Source organism: Podarcis cretensis, assembly GCF_951804945.1.
Source record: "Podarcis cretensis genome assembly, chromosome: 6".
NCBI classification, from domain to species: domain Eukaryota; kingdom Metazoa; phylum Chordata; class Lepidosauria; order Squamata; family Lacertidae; genus Podarcis; species Podarcis cretensis.
In genome coordinates, this window is record NC_137175.1 from 23,724,778 (window position 1) to 23,733,525 (window position 8,748).

Genomic DNA, 8,748 nt, shown 5'->3' on the forward strand with positions numbered 1-8,748 from the left:
TGGTACATGACTCCAGTCAAGCTTGCAAAGATATACCATTTGTCTGATAACAAATGTTGGAAGTGTAAAGAAGCTGCAGGAACATTCTTTCACCTCTGGTGGACTTGCCCTAGAGTGAAGGCTTTCTGGGAAATGATATATAATGAGTTGAAAAAGGTATTTAAGTATACCTTCCCCAAGAAACCAGAGGCCTTTCTTTTAGGCATTGTCGGCCAGAGTGTACAAAAGAAAGATCGATTTTTTTTTTATGTATGCTACAACAGCAGCAAGGATACTCATCGCCAAATACTGGAAAACTCAAGATTTGCCCACAATGGAAGAATGGCAGATGCAACTGATGGACTATATGGAACTGGCGGAGATGACTGGCAGAATCCGAGACCTGGGAGAAGAACTGGTGGAGGAGGACTGGAAGAAATTTAAGGACTATCTACAAAAATACTGTAAATTGTACGAGTGTTAAGAAGGATGTAAGATTAGTAATAACATGGCTCCAACAAACTAGTTATAAGGAATAAAAATCTAAACACGATTGAAAGAAAAGACAAATTTTGGATAAATAGTATGTTATAATTAAGTTTTCAAAAGAGTGATTTAAATTCTAAAATTTGAGATTTAATATTGGAAAATTACATTATATGAATCGAAACAAGTTAATAATTTGCTAGCAAGATTTATGAGTTTAGAATGCAGGAACAAGAGATGTGAGGAAGTCCAAAGATGAGAATGAAATGTGGATATTGGAAAATACTATGTTATTATCTATGTCTTTTATGGTTTAAACAAAATTTTAATAAATATCATTATAAAAAAAAAAAAGCTTCCCTAAACAGGGCTGCCTTCAGATGTCTTCTAAAAGTTTGGTAGTTCTTTTTCTCTTTGACATCTGGTGGGAGGGTGTTCCAAAGGGCAGGTGCCACTACCGAGAAGGCCCTCTGCCTGGTTCCCTGTAACTTGGCTTCTCGCAGCTAGGGAATAATAATAATAATAATAATAATAATAATTTATTATTTATACCCCGCCCATCTGGCTGGGCCTCCCCAGCCACTCTGGGCGGCTTCCAAAAGAATATTAAAATACTATGATACATCAAACATTAAAAGCATCCCTGAACAGGGCTGCCTTCAGATGTCTTCTAAAAGTCTGGTAGTTGTTGTTCTCTTTGACATCTGGTGGGAGGGCATTCCACAAGGAGGGCGCCACTACCGAAAAGGCCCTCTGCCTGGTTCCCTGTAACTTGGCTTCTCGCAGTGAGGGAACCGCCAGAAGGCCCTTGGTGCTGGACCTCAGTGTCCGGGTAGAACGATGGGGGTGGAGACGCTCCTTCAGGTATACTGGACCGAGGCCGTTTAGGGCTTTAAAGGTCAGCACCAACACTTTGAATTGTGCTCGGAAACGTACTGGGAGCCAATGTAGGTCTTTCAAGACCGGTGTTATATGGTCTCGGTGGCCGCTCCCTGTCACCAGTCTGGCTGCTGCGTTCTGGATTAGTTGTAGTTTCCGGGTCACCTTCAAAGGTAGCCCCACGTAGAGTGCATTGCAGTAATCCAAGCGGGAGATAACCAGAGCATGCACCACTCTGGCGAGGCAGTCCACAGGCAGATAGGGTCTCAGCCTGCGTACCAGATGGAGCTGGTACACAGCTGCCCTGGACACGGATTTAACCTGTGCCTCCATGGACAGCTGTGAGTCCAAAATGACTCCCAGGCTGCGCACCTGGTCCTTCAGGGGCACAGTTACCCCATTCAGGACCAGGGAATCCTCCACACCTGCCCGCCTCCTGTCCCCCAGAAACAGTACTTCTGTCTTGTCAGGATTCAATCTCAATCTGTTAGCCGCCATCCATCCTCCAACCGCCAGAAGGCCCTCAGTGCTGGACATCAGTATACACAAGGAAGTCTTCATTCTTCCTAACAAATGTCTGCTTGTGTGGCCAAAAACGGGAGGTTTCCACTGCTGATTTCCTCAAAAATCAATGATACCCTTTAAAAAAAAATGCAGCAGTGGTAGGAGCCCAGGAAGGGTCAAAGTTCAGTGGTAGAGACCATCTACTTTTCATGTGGACGGTCACTAGGTTTGAAACGCTGGATTATCCTGAGCTAGATGGATCAGATGTCTGATTGGTACAAAGGTGGTTTCCTATGAGGAGATCTACGAGTTTGTTTAGTATGGGAAGACTCTCCCTGCTCAAAAATTCCTTCAGACATCCAGTTTAATATTGCTCAGCTCAGTGGCTTCAAAGCAATGCTACTGATACTTTTGCGATGCAGCGCTTCTGCCCCAGCAACCCAGCAACTCTGTGTGAAGGGCATCGGCTGAGATCAAGCAATATCTGTTAATTATTAAGCATCTGAAAAGGGAGCCCCTCTCCTTCAACTGGGAAGAGAGCAGGGGCATTATCATTCATTGGCAACTGAATTTTCCAAAAGGTACATTCCCGCTGTGACTTATGCAGCTTCGCTGGTACTGTTCCCCACCAAGTTAGACAACAGTGTCACCAAGGGCTTGTGAATTAGAAAAAAAAAGTGGCCAGCAAAGGGGTTAATCCACTATTAGCACCTTCCTTACTAAAGAGAAGGGATGCGGGGGGTGCTGTGGTCTAAACCACAGAGCCTAGGGCTTGCCGATCAGAAGGTTGGCGGTTCGAATCCCTGCAACGGGGTGAGCTCCCAGCTCCTGCCCACCTAGCAGTTTGAAAGGACGCCAAAGTGTAAGTAGATAAATAGGTACCTCTCTGGCGGGAAGGTAAACGGCATTTCCGTGCGCTGCTCTGGTTCGCCAGAAGTGGCTTACTGTAGTCATGCTGGCCACATGACCCGGAAGCTGTCTGCGGACAAACGCCGGCTCCCTCGGACTATAGAGCGAGATGAGCACAGCAACCCCAGAGTCATCCGCGACTGGACCTAATGGTCAGGGGTCCCTTTACCTTTACTAAAGAGAAGGAGAACCAAAAGCTCCGAAGACCCCACTATGATCTTGCTAAGGAAGGAAGTTGCCCAATAAAATAGCATAGCAGTAAAGGATTAAAGCACCCTCTCTCCAAAAGACACTGAACTAAGTGGAAGTTGCCCTCCCTCCTCCATTGCTGCTTTTAAGTTTTAAAAAGACACTGAGAAATTACTACATTCCCATTCATGTGGCTTGGCCAAGTTCTGGTGAAAGAAGCCTTCGTTCATACAAAGCCTTTGTAAGGATGCTCGAAAGCATTCAAAGAGGCAGCTGGGTTACACTTTCAAAACAACATCCTCCCAAATCCCCCCCCCCAAAAAAACACACTTTATGTTGGGGGCAGGTAAAAAAGGTAAAGGGACCCCTGACCATTAGGTCCAGTCGTGGCCAACTCTGGGGTTGCGGCGCTCATCTCGCTTTATTGGCCGAGGGAGCCGGCATACAGCTTCTGGGTCATGTGGCCAGCATGACTAAGCCGCTTCTGGTGAACCAGAGCAGCACACGGAAACGCCGTTTACCTTCCCGCTGGAGTGGTACCTATTTATCTACTTGCACTTTGATGTGCTTTCGAACTGCTAGGTTGGCAGGAGCAGGGACCGAGCAACGGGAGCTCAGCCCGTCGTGGGAATTCGAACCACCAACCTTCTGATCGGCAAGTCCTAGGCTCCGTGGTTTAACCCACAGCACCACCCGTGTCCCTTCTGGGCAGGTAGCCTTGCTTTAAAAAAATAATAATCTAAAGGAACATTTGCTGCTGGAACTATCCTGTTAAGGGAGAGCAGAATCTGCGAGGTATTAAAACAATTAGATTAAATCATCACAGGCTGTCACACAGGCAGCACAGAAACTTGTTGATGGATGTGAGGAACATTGCAGGAACTGTCCATAAGAGGTATTGCAGCAGCACAACAGCAACAAGGGCTCGAGAAAGAGCTGCCGTTTCCCAAAAAACACAATGTCTTAACAGTTTCAAGAGTGCTGGGAAATCATGCTCTCCATCCGGAAGATTTCTGCTTTAGAAAAAGGATGTCTGGCTCCCGAACAGATAAGCAACATCCATCACCAGGCAGAGCCCAATTGAAGGCTTCTTTAGTTGTAGCTAAAGAGGTTTCCTTCCATCGCTTCTTGAAGCTATAGAACACCACGGTGCTTATTCTGGCTGGTGAAAAGGTCCTTCGCTGTTCTCCTTGGAAGTGGCAGTCTTGAAGCCCACTGCTATACTCAGGAGCACAATGCCATGGGTATATACTTAAAAGTAAGTCCAATTGAGTTCAATGGGGGCTTACTCCTAGGTAAGGTGCTAGATTGAGCAAAGTGCATTCTGAATTAACAGATTAGCAGATGTATTTCCATCATGGCTACCTCAGATTAGAACTCCCAGAAGAAATCCCAGCTGGTTCTGATGGGATTACACTCAAATAACCCAATTCATTCTTAGTATGGCAGACCCAAGAAAGCTACTGTTCTGGGAAGCAAATATAAACAATCCCTTTATGATGTTAGCTTGCCACACATATACAGAGCAGAAGCCTACTATTTTGTCTTCAGATGGCAGGGGGTGTTGGTTTCTATTTCCCTCACTGAGCAGCAACTGCAGTCACAAGACATTGTTTTGCATTCCACAGTCAGAGTTACTGTTGGATTCCCACGGGAATGGGAGACTGGTTTCCTGTTTTTCAGAGTTCTCTCGGTTTCTTTGTTAGAGAGACGGTTGCTTCTCTGCTCTCACAGAGGCAAGATGCATGTTTGTATTCTCTCAGCATAGAGTGGAAATAAAGTTAAGAATGTGGCACATACTGCTTATCCTTCTGCTGTGTGGACTACTCTGCTTGTGCTCAAGATAAGACGAGCCTGTATCAGCTTCAGATGGGCCGAAGCTGGTCAAAATCTCACAGGGGGTGGGGGTGGGGGAAGGCCATACAACCTGCAGAAAAAGAAAGAAAAGAAAACCACCCACTTACGTTTATCAAATAAAATATTGCCCCTTCTAATTCTTCAGAAAATAGAGAGGGGTAGAACCAGTTTTGAAAAACCAGGAACTGTAAGGAGATGATTAATAAGGAGGAAAAAATTCTGATTAGACAGATTGATGGGGCAGCTTCAGGAGACACCAAGAGCCACAAGAAATGAGGCTGTACATGGGCCAGAATTTCCCACATGTGAAATTTAGGATTGAATTATCGGCATGTAGTCCATAAACATGGCTTGATATGGACAGCAAAACCGTTAATACAAACCAAAAACATATCCAAAACTGAGTCTTAAGCCCAAGATGTTGCATGTGCCTTCTTGTCATTTTTGTCTTAGGCATTGTACATTTAAAGCAGTATCATACCAATTTAAACATTCGGGCTTCCCCAAAAGAAACTGAAACTCCCACCTCACGGTTACAATTCTCAAAGTTCCTTGGGAAGAGGGATTGATTGAATCTTCTGCCACTTTGGGAACCACAGCCCTGTGAGGAGTATACTCCCAGCACCCTTAATGAACTACATTTCCTAGGATTCTTGGGGGGGGGGGGGGGAGCCATGCCTATTTGACGTGGCATAATAGTTTTCAATGTGTGGCACAAAAGGGTCTTAGATCACTTTCCATTTTGGTTTCATTAGGTGTGAACAAAGTGCTTGGAAGAAGTCCTTAATCTGATTCTGAATCTGCTCTCCATTCTGGCCAGTAAAATCCAGAAAGAATTTGGGCTAGTAACTTCAGGAAGACACTCCTATATTTGGGTTCTCCTTCAGCAGTTAATTACCTACCACATGGTCCTTGAAGAAAGAAAAGAACGTTGATGACTCAGAAAATTACTCGTCTGTGTCTAATTTCCATTTGCGGAAAAGGTAACCAAGCATCCAGGCACCTGTAGTGTGGGTCTTTATCTTCTCCTGTATTCAGGATGGGGCAGACATCTGCCATGTAACGTGGTAGCCACTAGCTTAGATCACAGAATTGTAAAATTGGAAGGAACCCCAAAGGCTTAAACATTTTTCATGAAGCCACTTGTAATTACCTGAATGTTGTCTCAAACAGTTTTGTGGATTGTGAGTGGGGAGTTTGCAAACCATTCAAGATTGAAATTAGGAGGAACCGAGAAGATTGAGGATACAGTACATTTGCAGAGTCAATCCTTTCTTTGTTCAAACAGATCAGTTACAGTGACAGAACTGCAGACCTTGCTTGAAGCAGAGGTCCTGGAATCACAGTTGCAATGGACAAATCACTGGCAATTACATCCTTGAACTTCACTTGTTTATATGTTTAAAAGTGGTTAAAGGTAAAGGTAAAGGTACCCCTGCCCGTACGGGCCAGTCTTGACAGACTCTGGGGTTGTGCGCCCATCTCACTTAAGAGGCCAGGGGCCAGCGCTGTCCGGAGACACTTCCGGGTCACGTGGCCAGCGTGACATCGCTGCTCTGGCCAGAGCCAGAGCCAGAGCCAGAGTCGCACACGGAAACGCCGTTTACCTTCCCGCTGGTAAGCGGTCCCTATTTATCTACTTGCACCCGGAGGTGCTTTCGAACTGCTAGGTTGGCAGGCGCTGGGACCGAGCAGCGGGAGCGCACCCCGCCGCAGGGATTCGAACCGCCGACCTTTCGATCGGCAAGCCCTAGGCGCTGAGGCTTTAACCCACAGCGCCACCTGCGTCCCCTAATTAAAAGTGGTTATTAACATATAAAGGGCAGACTTCCAAATTCTGTGCTGGTCTAGCAACACGGCTGATGTATGCGATCAGCCTCTGAGCTTAATTGCACTATTCATTTTTCTGCACAGACTCCTTCTGTAGGAGCAAAGCAAGATGATCGTTTCTGCAAGAACAAACAAAGCAGCAATATTGCTATTTGATTAACTTTTGCATGGACCATGTTCTCATTGAAGCAAACATTAATAATTGGATTTCTTTCCCCTCCCCTTAAAAAAATGGTAATTTCAATCTTACAGGCACAGGAATTTGCTGGTGGGACAACGAAGAACCAAACCTGTGTGCCAAAGCCATGATTGTCAAATTGACAATTTCTCCTGATTTTCAATGCATCAGACGATATTTAAATAGTATCATCATGGAACTAACTTTACAGAGAAGCATATCCAAGCATATCCATATCCAACCCTTCCCCCAAGAGAGATGGGAGTCTTAATTTAGTCACGGGAAGGGAAAGGAAGAGAGCAGAGAAGACAGGCAAGGAATGAAAGTGATTAAATGTAGTTGTATCCACTTAGCTAACCTCCAGATGTTGACTACAACAACCATCATTCCTGAATAGTGTCCAACAGGCTGGGACTTAGGCTATGTTTCTGTTGTGAAGTTGTAGTTGAGCCAAAGCTTTGCAGAGGAAGTGATGCAATGTAAGAGACCCAAGCATAAAAGGGAGCAAGGGCAAAAAGATGGAGTATTTTAAAAGGGCCAAAGTTCAAGTGGGTTGAAGGAATTTCAGCATAGGTCTCTTGGGTGACCTTTGAAGGTGGTTCTCACTGGTGATCTGTCTATTAGATGGGTGGAGAACCTGCTGGACTCCCAACAGCCCCAGCCAGTATGGCTAATGGTCAGGAATTATGGGAGTTGTAGTCCATCAACATCTGGAAAACTGCTTGTTCTCCATCCCAGGTCTAGAGCATCAAGTGTATCATGAACCATTTTCAAATTCATGTTTGGCTGGAGTCCAGAAGCTGGAGGGCAGAATGTTTTGGCCTAGTTTTAAGGTTTTAAAACTGACCAGCCGGAGAGATCTAAAGAAGCTCATTGAGATAAAAAAAATAGTCTTTGATTCACATGTAAAAGTAGGCACCGAGGAGACTATGTGTACTGACCTCTTTTAGGAAGCTGTTCTAGATATTGGGTACCACCACTACAAAGTTATCATCCACGTCTCCACCTGCTGTACCTTTGACACCAGTGAGTTTAACTGAGGGCCTCTTGAGCAGAATAAGATTCAAACAGTGGGAGGCAATTGAGATTCTAGTGCCAGGCCATTTAGAGCTGTAAATGTCAATACCAGCCCCTTGAACTGAGTCTGGAAGCAGAATGGTATCCAGCACAGCTGGTGAAAGATTGATAAAATATGATCCAGTAGAACAGCTCCAGTCAGAATCCTGCCAGCTGCATTGAGTCAAGGGAAGTTTCCAGAGTCTTCAAGGACAGTTCCACATACAGCACACTGCAGGAAGCTAGCCTGGAGGTGACATGAACACACAGAACTAAGGCCAGATGTGCTTTTGCCAGTATAGCTGGCATAAAATATCAAGTTGGTAAAACACGCTACTGGCCACAACTATCAGTTCTGCTTAAGGAGCAGATCCTGATCCAGGGATACTCCCCAAACTGCAAACCTGCTGCATTTTGTGTAGGAAAGGGCAGAGAGAGGAGGGTGAAATCCTGTCTGAAACATATTGACCACTAGAACCCCCCCAACCAACAGTACCTCCGTCTTGCGTGGTTAAGCTTCAGTTTGACCTCATCCAATCCAAAGATGACACCAGTTCAGACTTCTAATCTTGCCTCCCTAGGATCTGAAGATGCAAACAAGAGATGTTGCTCAGTGTCATCTGCAAGCAGATGATGTCCTATCCTGGTCCAAATCCCTGAACAGCCTCTCCCAGCAGATCCACGTATGTTAAGGGAACAGGGAACAAGATGGAATATGTAGTACCACATATCCTAAATGCAGTCTCCCACCACCACTTTCTGGGACTGACTCATCAAGAGAGGATGGAGCCACTACATCCCACCAAGGTGATTCAGAAGGGTACAATAGTTGATGGCATCATAAGCCACAGAGAGATGGACCTCTGTTGATGGGCTCCCAC

General features: G+C 45.4%; 1 protein-coding gene across 1 annotated transcript in view; it reads right to left on the reverse strand.

Annotated features, from left to right (window-relative positions):
• KCNS1 (potassium voltage-gated channel modifier subfamily S member 1) overlaps nucleotides 1-8,535 on the reverse strand; it is a 45,081-nt gene extending 36,546 nt beyond the window's left edge. The window contains exon 1 of the mRNA XM_079979597.1: nucleotides 8,364-8,535. The gene's annotated coding sequence lies outside the window, so the exon portion shown is untranslated. The remainder of the gene's footprint in view (nucleotides 1-8,363) is intronic.
• Nucleotides 8,536-8,748: the final 213 nt, after the last annotated feature.